Source organism: Triturus cristatus, chromosome 5_1 (assembly GCF_964204655.1).
Source record: "Triturus cristatus chromosome 5_1, aTriCri1.1, whole genome shotgun sequence".
NCBI classification, from domain to species: Eukaryota; Metazoa; Chordata; class Amphibia; order Caudata; family Salamandridae; genus Triturus; species Triturus cristatus.
In genome coordinates this window covers 709915013-709929013 of record NC_140587.1, presented here as the reverse complement: position 1 = coordinate 709929013, position 14001 = coordinate 709915013, and the positions used below count along the sequence as shown (strand labels likewise).

The 14001-nt window shown below is 42.0% G+C and overlaps 1 protein-coding gene across 1 annotated transcript in view; it reads left to right on the top strand.

The window, feature by feature from the left end:
- MEP1B (meprin A subunit beta) overlaps window positions 1–14001 on the top strand; it is a 330890-nt gene that overhangs the window by 297863 nt on the left and 19026 nt on the right. The gene's annotated exons all lie outside the window — the stretch shown is intronic.

Sequence of the window (14001 nt, the reverse complement as noted above, 5' to 3'; positions counted from 1 at the left end):
ACAGAAAAAATCAAAGGAGGCATTTTCCTCATTCGATGTTTCTGCAGCACACGTAGAAAGAGTAAAAACATTTCTCCTCGTTACACCTTGTTTGGAACAGTGTTAGTTTTGGTGCTGCCCCAGATTTATGCTATGTTGTAAGTCTAGGGCTATGTCAAAAACCATGGGTGTCGAGTGGGAACACCCATAGCAACCTCCCTGGAATGTCCGTCAAACGCAGAGTAACGCATTGTCTTACTCCATATTTACAAGGCCATAACAAGCCACACAGGGTGGTTTTGCGCGGCCCTGTAAATAAGGGTGTGCACACTACGCATCCGGAGTGTCACAAAAGTGATGCTCGGGCATTTCAAATATGCCCCTGTGTTTCCCTCCTTGGAATGGGAGATTCACACAAACTGCAATGAACCCATCCACCCCAGAGACTGCTGCAATATGATGTTTTGTGCTAACTGTCCTTGATTTTTACAGCTGGTTTTTACTTGCTGTAAATTGATGGGACAAATGCCTTTGAAATCCCGTTATGCGGTTCAACAGGCATTTGCACTTTAAACAAGATTTCCCCCTTGGCTATAATCACAGACAAAATATTCATATTTAGATGCAAGCACTCAGTCATGACCCAGAGCAAGAGAAGAGTAAGTTTACATGATCTATACTATGTCAACTGTGTGTGAACATACATGGTATATATTCCCTTTGGATAAGTGATCCATGTCCGAGGTCTGAAATTTCCAGATTTCTCACAGTTGGCTACAGGAGCCCATCAAGATGCCAGAGCACTGATATTGAGATCTATCCTGGACAGGGCCGGATTGGCCGCTGCGGGCACCGGACGTTTCCACGGTCGACCGGAGTGGTGGGGGCTGGTTTTGTACCTGTGGGGACCAGTTTTGGTACTGGAGGTCGGTTTTGCAGCAGTGCTGCAAAATCAGCCCCCTATAACAAAAGCGGGAGCGGTGCTTCTCACTAGCCCCCCCCACCTCCACTCCCGGGGCCAGTTGAGCAGCAATCTGCCAGGGCTGGTTGCTGTTCCCATTCCTGCCGTGCTCCTGGAAGCCCCAAATGGCTGGTGTGCTGCTATATTCTGCAGCATCTCTACACCTTCCATCAACTTTGCTGGGAAATCAGAAAAAATTAGGCACCTAAACAATATTTCCGTATAGAGTTTCTCATTCTTAATACCAGTTCTTTTATTTTTTTCAAATACAAGAGACAAAGCTTCATTAAACTGAATCCGATATGTTGGCTTAATTTGTTTTATAGCAATGAATCATAACCAACATGCGAATTGCACATACTACAAACATAGAAACTAACGCATTCTTAAATGCATATTTGGAAAATCATGGCTGCGTTTGTTACCAATACAATTGTAAGATTGAGTTTGTAGGCATACTTCATTATATCGCACTAGTTACTGCTGAGCACAATGCTGTATCGTGCAATAGGCAAGATATTCAGCATGGTGAAAAAGGTGACTTTAATTAATGGGATAAGTACCATTGAAAGCTGGGAGGGCTGACAACAAGCAACGTCTTAAATGGGAAACAGCCTTTACAACGAAGGCTGAACCCGGCATGCCTTTAACACGCAGACTTAACCACACATGCATCTATCCCACCAGGATTTTACAAACAATATGCCTTTACCAGCCATGAATGGTAAAGGCATATATGGTAAAAGTTTTACATGTAAATGTAAGTATTTTGAGGGTAAGTATTGCGCCACTGTTATGTCACTTTTTATGTGATCAAAAGTGACGCACCAGCAGCACAAGGGGTTGTAAATACGCCCCTAAGTGTTATTTTTATATATCACCTACTGGCAGTCGCCAGTTATGGTAAGGGCCATATTTCCACAGGAAAAGCGTTTTTTGACTTGTCTATATCTTTGCCGCAGATTGATGAATCAACACGAAATTTACCCAAAAAGTGCCCTGGTGATTCTTGTTGTTCATGGATAGTTTTCGGGGGATCTGTCAAGTGAGAACAAAGAAAAAGGGGCGGGCTCAAAAAAAGTGTTTTTACACTGTTAATTCCCATAGAGATTTTAGTTGCGACTACAGCCCTAACTGCTAGATAGAATTACACCAATTTTGGCAGAAAGGTATCTCCTGGTCCAGATAGAACCCTTTTTCGTATTTGGTGTAAATCTGTTCAGTAGCTTTTGAGATATATAAGGAAAACCAAATTTCTGTATATAGGAACAACCCACCTGATCTCATGCTGAAATCTGACTGGCCGCCAACACTTCAACAAGAAAGTGTTGGCGGCAGCAGCAGCAGAAAAGGGGGCAGGGTAGGAATACCTTTGACAGTGAGTGAAAGCAAACACTCTGGTTCCAGCGGGCAGGAGCTGTCAGAGTGCTCCCGCCTGCTGGAAGTGGAGGTTTAATCTCTATCCCTGCCCGCAGATATGCCTTTCCAGCAGATCCCTCCATGTAGCAGCAATGCCGGCGTCCACAGGAGGCAGAGAGCCAGATCGGACTGCGGTTGCCTCAAGGCTCCCGTGGTCCCGATCCTGCACACTGGGTGCCAAAGGGCACCCAGGAGACATGGCCAAGGGATGGGGTCCCTGGGTCCAAACTTTACCTGGGGAGGGGGGTCACCCAGCCCTCCTTCCCCATTTAATATGTATACATTTTTAGGCCGATCCCTGGGATGAAAATCAGACGGGGGAGGGGGGGCCACGCGCCCCCCCCGGCACCTTTAAAAAATAATATCTTTTATGGCTAGGCCCTAGAAGATGGGGTACCTGGGGCCAAAACCAGCCCAGGGAGGGGGGCTATGTGCCCCCTCCCCCATAAAAAATAATGTATATTAAGGTGGGGCTCGGGGATGGGGTACTGCGCGGTCCCCTCCCCATTACCTAATATTATATTTTAAGGCCGTACTTTATGATACCTCTATTAGTTAATGCACTGCAGAGGTCTGTGTCTGTTACCAGAGAGACACATAATTGAATCCTGGTTGAACCAGTAGATAATAGTAAGGAGTAGAACACAGGCCCCTGGCAACCCCTTCGGTGCAGAGGCATGTGTTATGCCTCTATGAAAAGCACACACTTCACAGCTCAGCTGGTAACTCACTCAGGCACTCATGCACCCACTCACAGACCCACTCAGAGACTCATGCACCCAGTCACTGACCCAGAGACTCACACACCCACTGACAAACCCACTCAGAGACTCACACACTCTCACTGTCCCATTCAGAGACTCATACACCCACTCAGAGACTCAGACACCCACTCACTGACTCACTCAAAGACTCATGCAGCCACTCACACAACCAGTGAGACACTATTGCAGTCACTCTCAGACCCACTCAGACATTCACACACCCACTCACAGACCTACTGAGACACTCAGGCACTCACTCAAACACTCACTGGCAAGGGTTACTGGTTAAAGTTAGGAAATTAAATCAAAACAACCTTAAAAAACCAAAGGTTAGAATGACGTTATAGTTATGAAATAACATTTAAAAAAATTAGAAATTCACAAAAAAAACAAAGAGTACAGGGACGTTCTAGTTAGGAAATAGAATTTAAAAATGTAGAAATTCACAGGAAAAAAACAAAGGTTACAGGGACATTATAATTAGGCTCAGATTTCACTTGTACAAAACCATAGAAATGTAGCAGTCATAGTTACCTAAGCTAACTATAACTTACTCCCCCCCAATGCATTGCTTATGACTGCACATATTACATCACTCATTACATGGTCAGTGACATCACTGATGACATCATCCACAGAACCACTCACAGACCCATTCAACCTCTCATACACCAAATCCTACTCCCACACAACTACTGACTTACCCATTCACAAACCCATACAAGTACTCACACACCACTCACTGATCCATAGAGCCACTCACAGATCCACTCACTCATACAGCCACTCACACAACCACTAACTCACCCATATGGCCACTCATGCACCCTCTCACTCACCAATACAGCCATTTGCACATCCAGTCATTTAGACATCCAGACACTTACACACCCACATCCATACAGTCATTCACACACTGAGTCGGTCACCCATACAGCTACTCACACACCTACTTAGTCACCCATATATCCACTCACTTACTCATACAGATACTAACACATGTACACACTGAACTACACAGTAATTGACAGAAGCACACACTCACCCATACAGCCACTCTCACATGTACTTACTCACTCAGTCACTCACATACCCATTCACCACTTATGCACCCACTTACCCATACAGCCACTCACACACCCCAAAACTCACCTTTACATGACTCTCACATACCCACACACTCACCCATACACCTCTGACACCCCCCGTTACTCACCCATACTGCCACTCAGACACTGATTCAGCCATTCACATACACACCCACTCACTCATACAGTTACTCACACACCCATACAGTTACTCGGAGCCCCACTCACACACAGATACACACAGTCACTCACACAATAAATGTTAGAGATAGTATCACTCATTACTAGTACACAAAGTATACTAATTTTAGTTATGTAGTAGCCTACTATGTATTTTTGACAGTTTGGGCCCACCAGCCCCAGCATGCACTGTAATAGCAACTCATCTGGGAGTCCACTACGGGCCAAAATGTTAATGTGAAAACTGCTTATGGTCACTTGTAGCTTTAAGGGACTGCCATTTACTTTCACCTGTGAACAAGCTTGTAATGAGCAAAACACATCAGGATTGCTACATGGGAATAAATAAAGAGCCATCACCACATGTGAGTGGGACGCATTCTCTTCAAGAGGAAGGACATTTGAGGAATATTAGCAGAGTGGTTCTGCCAAGGAGGACGCACGACCAGTTAGAGTGCCTATTCTCCCACATACAGAACAAACTCTCAGGGTGTGCATGTGTATATATATATATATTCACTTAAAAAACCATAGGTTTCACACACGTTATAGTTGGGAATTAGAATTTAAAAAACCTTGCAAATTCACTGAAAAAACCATAGGTTTCACACGTTCTAGTTAGCTGGACATTTCACTCGTAAAAAACCATTGTAATTCCCCCGTTATAGTTAGTTCAGCTAACTATAACTCGCGGGACCGCCACTCTATCACAAGGATGATGTAATCAGTGATGTCATTTGAGATGTCATCAGTGATGTCATGAGTGATGTCACTGACCATGTCATGAGTGATGTAATATGTGACGTCATCAGCAGTGGATTGCGGTCGCGCGAGTTATAGTTAGCTGAACTAACTATAACGGGGGAATTTCAATGTTTTTTTACGAGTGAAATGTCCAGCTAACTATAACATGTGTGAAACCTATGGTTTTTTCAGTGAATTTGCAACGTTTTTTAAATGCTAATTTCTAACTATAACGTGTGTGAAACCTATGTTTTTTTAGTGAATTTGTAAGGTTTTTTAAATGCTAATTTATGTATGTATTATTATATTTTTTATATATTTATTTTACAATAAACTACCCATGTATATAGTTATAGATTGACTGTATCCTGTAATATGGAATGGCTCAGCTCTTTTTTTTTTATTTGGATAAAGTTGAACAGCATAGTTAATATCTTCTATAAACTTATAAACTGTTTAAAATGTTTATTTTTTTTTAAGGGTTTTTCACGGTGCGCGCACCCCGCGATTTTTTGAAAAAAAATAAAATGTTTTTTTTACCCTTCGGGGTCCTTCAGGGACCCCCTGACAAAGGCTAGGGGGTCAGGAACTCTCTACCCTGCCCCCTTTTCACGTTCTCCACCTTTCTTTTTCACTGTCACACACAAAATGGCGTCCGACACTTCCTGGTTTCGACCGATTCGAAGGTTTACTGACATCTAACCACCAATCAGAATTACGCTCGCGGACATTATGGTGCGCGCACCGTGTGCGCACGGTGCGCGCATATAGATATATATGCACTTTTAACTGCAATTTTCTCAGGAACTACTGAACAGATTGACACCATATATGCAAAAGGCACATGCCTGACCTGAGGACTACCTCTTTGCCAAATTTCAAGTAATTCTGTTCAGCCGTTCGGGCTGTACCTTCGACTAAAGGTCCTATGGGAAAATGCATGGGGAAAACGCGTTTTGGGACCCCCCTTTTTTCTCAGCCCCCGCTTGACGAATCACCCCGAGACTTTCAGGGTAGGAGCTGAGCGCCCCATTAGTTTTGAAAATTTCTCGAAGATAAGTCAACCGGCGCCAAAGTTATTCAAAATAGAATTTTTAGATGTCTTATGGGAACTCGGTCCTAACCATAACTATCTACTGGCGACCGCCAGTAGATAATATATATATATATATATATATATATATATATATATATATATATATTCAGTCACTTCACAAGAGGATTCGTTTCCGGGATCCATATCCCATTGTCAGGTGGCGTGTTGCACTCGGCCAATCCCACCGCCGAGTTAAAGTCAATAAGGTTTCCTGCTACGATAAGCAAAAACACGCTCTCAGAAAGGTACAGCTAGTGGGAGTTTATTCACAAGATAACGCTACGCGTTTCAGCACAGAAGTGCCTTGATCACACGTTAACCACAAACCAATCAGGAACATCTTATGTACGAACACCAATGATCACCATGTATAGTCAACATAGTAGAAGGACACTGACATTCAAGAAAATGCATCGGCCATTATTGAATAGTTCTTTTGCGTTAAATCTCTATTACATCATAGAAATTTAGAAATCAAAACAGTGAATTCAATCAATATATATGGGAAACCTGAACTCCATCTCATATTGAAAAAACGGGTTTTTTTTTTATAAATTATAACCAAGCTAATGAATCCGGTAGATGTATTGCTGGGTGGGCATCGCCCCTTAATGCAAACATATTACTCTGTAAGCAACCGGACTTAAAAATAATAATACTTGAACAAAAGCTAATCTAGTAGTTCGTAATACATAAACATTGGGTCCTTGTATGACCTATACGTAACATTACGACCATGCAATGAAGTCAGAGTCAATTGTGCATAAAAGTGACTGCATTTCCGCATTTGACAATGCTATTACCACGATTCAAACAGTTTTTGACCCATGTGGCATTAAATCAATAGAACTATATCGTCTGACGTGATTCAAACAATTGCATATGCACCAATGTCAACATAATCATGATCCGTATAGGGTGCTTGTTACAAACCATTGCTAGACAAGTAACCGTTATAGCCAAATATGAGCTGTAAGTAACATTTTGATCATGCGATGCAGTCAGAGTCATTTGTGCATGTAAGAGAATGCATTGTCGCATTTAACAAGGCTATAACCACGATTCTAACCATTCCTGACACATTCAGCATTACCCCCATAAGACTGAGTCGTCTGGCATGTTCATAGTGCATAGGAATAACTTATTGCTAAGCGCCTATGTCGCAGCATCACATATTTACAAAAAGCAAGCTGGGGGTCGCGTAACTAGTTAGCATGGAGGAGTCTCGTTCGTTATCGGAATTAACCAGACAAATCGCTCCACCAACTAAGGTGCATGGCCGTTCTTAGTTGGTGGAGCGATTTGTCTGGTTAATTCCGATAACGAACGAGACTCCTCCATGCTAACTAGTTACGCGACCCCCAGCTTGCTTTTTGTAAATATGTGATGCTGCGACATAGGCGCTTAGCAATAAGTTATTCCTATGCACTATGAACATGCCAGACGACTCAGTCTTATGGGGGTAATGCTGAATGTGTCAGAAATGGTTCGAATCGTGGTTATAGCCTTGTTAAATGCGACAATGCATTCTCTTACATGCACAAATGACTCTGACTGCATCGCATGATCAAAATGTTACTTACAGCTCACATTTGGCTATAACGGTTACTTGTCTAGCAATGGTTTGTAACAAGCACCCTATACGGATCATGATTATGTTGACATTGGTGCATATGCAATTGTTTGAATCACGTCAGACGATATAGTTCTATTGATTTAATGCCACATGGGTCAAAAACTGTTTGAATCGTGGTAATAGCATTGTCAAATGCGGAAATGCAGTCACTTTTATGCACAATTGACTCTGACTTCATTGCATGGTCGTAATGTTACGTATAGGTCATACAAGGACCCAATGTTTATGTATTACGAACTACTAGATTAGCTTTTGTTCAAGTATTATTATTTTTAAGTCCGGTTGCTTACAGAGTAATATGTTTGCATTAAGGGGCGATGCCCACCCAGCAATACATCTACCGGATTCATTAGCTTGGTTATAATTTATAAAAAAAAACCCAGTTTTTTCAATATGAGATGGAGTTCAGGTTTCCCATATAGATTGATTGAATTCACTGTTTTGATTTCTAAATTTCTATGATGTAATAGAGATTTAACGCAAAAGAACTATTCAATAATGGCCGATGCATTTTCTTGAATGTCAGTGTCCTTCTACTATGTTGACTATACATGGTGATCATTGGTGTTCGTACATAAGATGTTCCTGATTGGTTTGTGGTTAACGTGTGATCAAGGCACTTCTGTGCTGAAACGCGTAGCGTTATCTTGTGAATAAACTCCCACTAGCTGTACCTTTCTGAGAGCGTGTTTTTGCTTATCGTAGCAGGAAACCTTATATATATATATATATATTTCTAAGGTTTTTTTAAATGCTAATTTCCAACTACAACATGCCTGAAACCCATGTTTTTTTTTTTTAGGGAATTTCAAAGGGTTTTTAAATGCTAATTTCTAACTATAACGTCCCTGAAACCTATGTTTTTTTCAGTGAAAATAAATATATATATATATATATATATATATATATATCGAACATGTACGGGGCACAAAAAACAGACAGAAACAATGCAGTAGCTAAACATATGGAGACGCATCACAATGCAAATTGGAAAGTTCTTACATTTTATGGCATTGAATCTGTCCCGATTAATGTGCGTGGGGGAAACCCGGAGAAAACATTGCGTCAAAAAGAATCCCGGCACATCTTGAATTTGAGAACCATGACCCCTTTTGGGTTGAATCAATCAGAAGAACTGTATATACACTTGTGAGCAACAAAATAAAGGAACTTGATTGGTCAAAGAAGTATTCAAACAAGGGCCCGGATGAAGTCTGAAATGTCAGAAAATGAATGTCTCTGCAATTGCCCACCAGAGGGCGAAAAACATATGGTGGTTAAAATGAGTCAGAATACCCATAGTGGTTTATGAGCGTAAAGGGCCATATTAAATGTTAAAACCAAACAAATCAATATAGATGCAGAGACTTGGAAGATCTGTATGAAACCGCAATGTAACGAACAGAACTTCTTTGAGACAATACAATTGAAGACCGGGCCATTACAAAACTCTATGGTCAAAGCATGACTACATCATCCATAATTCAAAGGGTGAACGGAGGAAGCAACAGGAAATGATGTCATATGGTTTCCTTCAACTGGCTTTATTTAAAAGAACATTAAATGCATTGCTAGTATTGATAAACAACAACCGTGAACAAGGTATATGTGAATACCGAAACGCGTTGGTGGATCTTTGGCTTTGCTATTCATTGGATGAATAAAAGATTGGTACATAAGCTGTTGGAGTGCGACCTTCCTTCCATTCTGGGAGTTTTTGTGGTGAATATTGGCGGTTTGGTTCAACTGCGAGGTAACGCACCCGTCAAGCAGCGCCTGCAGCTTGGTACAAACGAACCAAATTGGACTTATATATATATATATATATATATTCACAGAAAAAAAACATAGGTTTCAGGGGATGACATCATCCAGTGAATGTGGTTTAGTTTGAAATTTAAATATGTATTATATATATATACCAATCTGTATTGAAGATTGAGTGGATACATAACTGTCTAGATGGAGGATTTAGTAGCTGTCTGACTGTTTAAGTGAGTAATTAAAAGTGTCTCACTTAATACATGGATTGGTAACTAAACTATGTGAATGTGTGCATCACTGTCTCTGTTGTTGTAACATGCTGCATCAGTTGGTCACTAACTACATGAGTGTGTATATTAGTTATGGATTAGTTGGGTGAGTATTTGTATGGGACATTGAGTTTGTGTGTGGTTGGATGGTGTGTGTGTAACTCTAAGCATAGATGTGTGAATGGTTGATTGACTAGGTGTATAGGTTTAAGAGTGCATGTGGAAACAGTTGTTTGGGTGAATGAGTATTTATTTGTGTGTTGGTGAGCGAATATATGTTTTAGTTGTACATCTTCAACAACGTAAAAAAATAAAAGGCATTGTATGTGAGAGTTGGTGTATATAAATAAGTATGTGTAAGAGTCAGTGATTGTGAGAGTAACTATATGAATGAGTGTATAATTGTAATGGTGATTTTTTAACATATTAACTATGAGTTACTATGTGTGTGAATAAATGAGGTGTTGTTGGATAATTGTGTAAGTGAGTAAATGTAAGTGATTAATTTTTTTCATGACTGAGTAGGATGACTGCATAACCGACTAAGATGACTGCTGATGTGTCAATGTCTATATATGTGTATAAGTGCATTTAATAGTGTTCTATTAATTAGTGACTGCATGTATAAATGATTCTGTTGTTGAATGGGTAGTTGTGTGTGTAGACTTAGGAATCAGTGAGTCAGTATGTAGTAACTGGTATTGGTGTGTCAATGGTTTCAAATATGGTACAATGTAATTTACAGTGAGTGATGAAAGGTTATACTAGTGTATGATGAGGTGTATCAGATTGTCACGTGGATGATGTCATCAGTGATGTCATTTGAGAGGCCATCAGTGATGTCACTGACCATGTCATGAATGATGCAATATGTGACATCATCAGCAGTGCATTGCGGGCACGCGAGTTATAGTTAGAAGAACTAACTATAATGGAGGAATTTCTATGGTTTTGTACGAGTGAAATGGCCAGCTAACTATAACACCCCTGAAACCTATGTTTTTTTCCTGTGAATTTCTAAGGTTTTTTAAATGCTAATTTCAAACTATAACGTCTCTGAAACCTATGGTTTTTTCATTGAATTTCAAAGCTTTTTTAAATGCTAATTTTTAAGTGTGATAGTAGTTATACCTATTTTTTTGTACTGATTTTCTACAGTTTTTAACTGTTTATTTATAAAAATGTTATTCATTAAATAACAATATATATTTTTCTAAAAATTGTACGAGATGCTTGCGCGGTTGCGGGTCCCGCGTGATGGGTGCGCCACTCCCGCAAAAAAAAAATATGTTGCAAAATGATATGTATGTGTCTTTAATATACATATTAGGGCAAGAGATTATCTAAGATATTCATAAAATAATATATTTGTACTTATAATAAACTTATATTATTTTTAAAGATATTTTCGCGAAGTCGGGTGCGTGCATCGTGAGTGCAGAGAACCAGGTCAACAGAGCTGCTGTAGAGCCAGAGCCAGGTCAGCAGAGCCGTTGTAGAGCCAGAGAACCAGGTCAGCAGAGCTGCTCTAGAGCCTAAGAAGCAGGTCAGCGGAGCTGCTCTAGAGCCAGAGACCCAGGTCAGCAGAGCTGCTCTAGAGGCCGAGAACCAGGTCAGCAGAGCTGCTCTAGAGCCAGAGAACCAGGTCCGCAGAGCTGCTCTAGAGCCAGAGAACCAGGTCAGCAGAGCTGCTCTAGAGCCTAAAAACCAGGTCAGCAGAGCTGCTCTAGAGCCAGAGACCAGGTCAGCAGAGCTGCTCTAGAGCCAGAGAACCAGGTCAGCAAAGCTGCTCTAGAGCCAGAGAACCAGGTCAGCAGAGCTGCTCTAGAGCCTAAAAACCAGGTCAGCAGAGCTGCTCTAGAGCCAGAGAACCAGGTCAGCAGAGCTGCTCTAGAGCCAGAGAACCAGGTCAGTAGAGCTGCTTTAGAGCCAGAGAACCAGGTCAGCAGAGCTGCTTTAGAGCCAGAGAACCAGGTCAGCAGAGCTGCTCTAGCTGACATTGACAGACTGACACTGACTGACTGACACTGACACTGACTGAGACTGACTGAGACTGACAGACTGACTGACAGACTGACTGACAGACTGACTGACAGACTGACTGACAGACTGACTGACAGACTGACACTGACTGACACTGACTGACACTGACTGACACTGACTGACACTGACTGACACTGACTGACAGTCTGTCAGTCAGTGGCAGTCAGTCAGTGTCAGTCAGTCAGTGTCTGTCAGCCAGTGTCTGTCAGCCAGTGTCTGTCAGCCAGTGTCTGTCAGCCAGTGTCTGTCAGCCAGTGTCTGTCAGCCAGTGTCTGTCAGCCAGTGTCTGTCAGCCAGTGTCTGTCAGCCAGTGTCTGTCAGCCAGTGTCTGTCAGTCAGTGTCTGTCAGTCAGTGTCTGTCAGTCAGTCTGTCAGTCAGTGTGTCAGTCAGTGTGTCAGTCAGTGTCAGTCTGACACTGACTGACAGACTGACTGACAGACACTGACTGACAGACTGACAGACACGGACTGACTGACTGACAGACTGACTGACTGACAGACACTGACAGACACTGACACTGATTGACTGACACTGACAGACACTGACACTGATTGACTGACACTGACAGACACTGACACTGATTGACTGACACTGACACTGATTGACTGACACTGACACTGATTGACAGACACGGACACTGATTGACAGACACGGACACTGATTGACAGACACGGACACTGATTGACAGACACGGACACTGATTGACAGACACTGACACTGATTGACAGACACTGACACTGATTGACAGACACTGACTGACACTGACTGTCTGACAGACACTGACTGTCTGACAGACACTGACTGACTGACAGACACTGACTGACAGACACTGACTGACAGACACTGACTGACAGACACTGACTGACTGACAGACACTGACTGACTGACAGACACTGACTGACTGACAGACACTGACTGACTGAAACTGACTGACTGACTGAAACTGACTGACTGACTGAAACTGACTGACTGACTGAAACTGGCTGACTGACTGAAACTGACTGACTGACACTGACTGAAACTGACTGACTGACACTGACTGAAACTGACTGACAAACTGACTGTCTGAAACTGACTGACTGAAACTGACTGAAACTGACTGACACTGACTGACAGACACTGACTGACAGACACTGACTGACAGACACTGACTGACTGACAGAAACTGACTGACTGACAGAAACTGACTGACTGACAGAAACTGACTGACAGAAACTGACTGACAGAAACTGACTGACAGAAACTGACTGACTGACAGAAACTGACTGACTGACAGAAACTGACTGTGACAGAAACTGACTGACAGAAACTGACTGACTGAAACTGACTGACTGAAACTGACTGACTGACACTGACTGAAACGGACTGACTGAAACTGACTGACTGAAACTGACTGACGCTGACGGAAACTGACTGACTGAAACTGACTGACTGACTGACTCTGACTGACTGACACTGACTCTCAGACTGACACAGACTGACTGACTGACACTGACTGACTTACACTGACTTACACTGACTGACTGACTACTCTCTACTACACTACTCTCACTCTCTACTACTCACTCTCTACTACTCCCTCTCCACTACTCTACTACTCACTCTCTACTACTCTCTACCACTTACTCTCTACTACTCACTCTCTACTACTCTACTACTCACTCTCTACAACTCTCTACCACTCACTCTCTACTACTCTACCACTCACTCTCTACTACTCACTCTCTACTACTCACTCTCTACTACCACTCTCTACTACTCACTCTACTACTCACTCTCTACTACCACTCTCTACTACTCTCTCTCTACTACTCTCTACTACTCACTCTCTACTCTCTATTACTCATCCTCTACTCTCTACCTCTCTCTCTACTACTCTCTACCTCTACATCTCTCTCTCTACTACTCTCTACCTCTACACCTCTACCTCTACACCTCTACCTCTACACCTCTACCTCTACACCTCTCTCTACACGCACACATATGCACATATATATGCATATATATGCATTTACATATATGTTTGTGTATATATATATACATACATATATAAACAT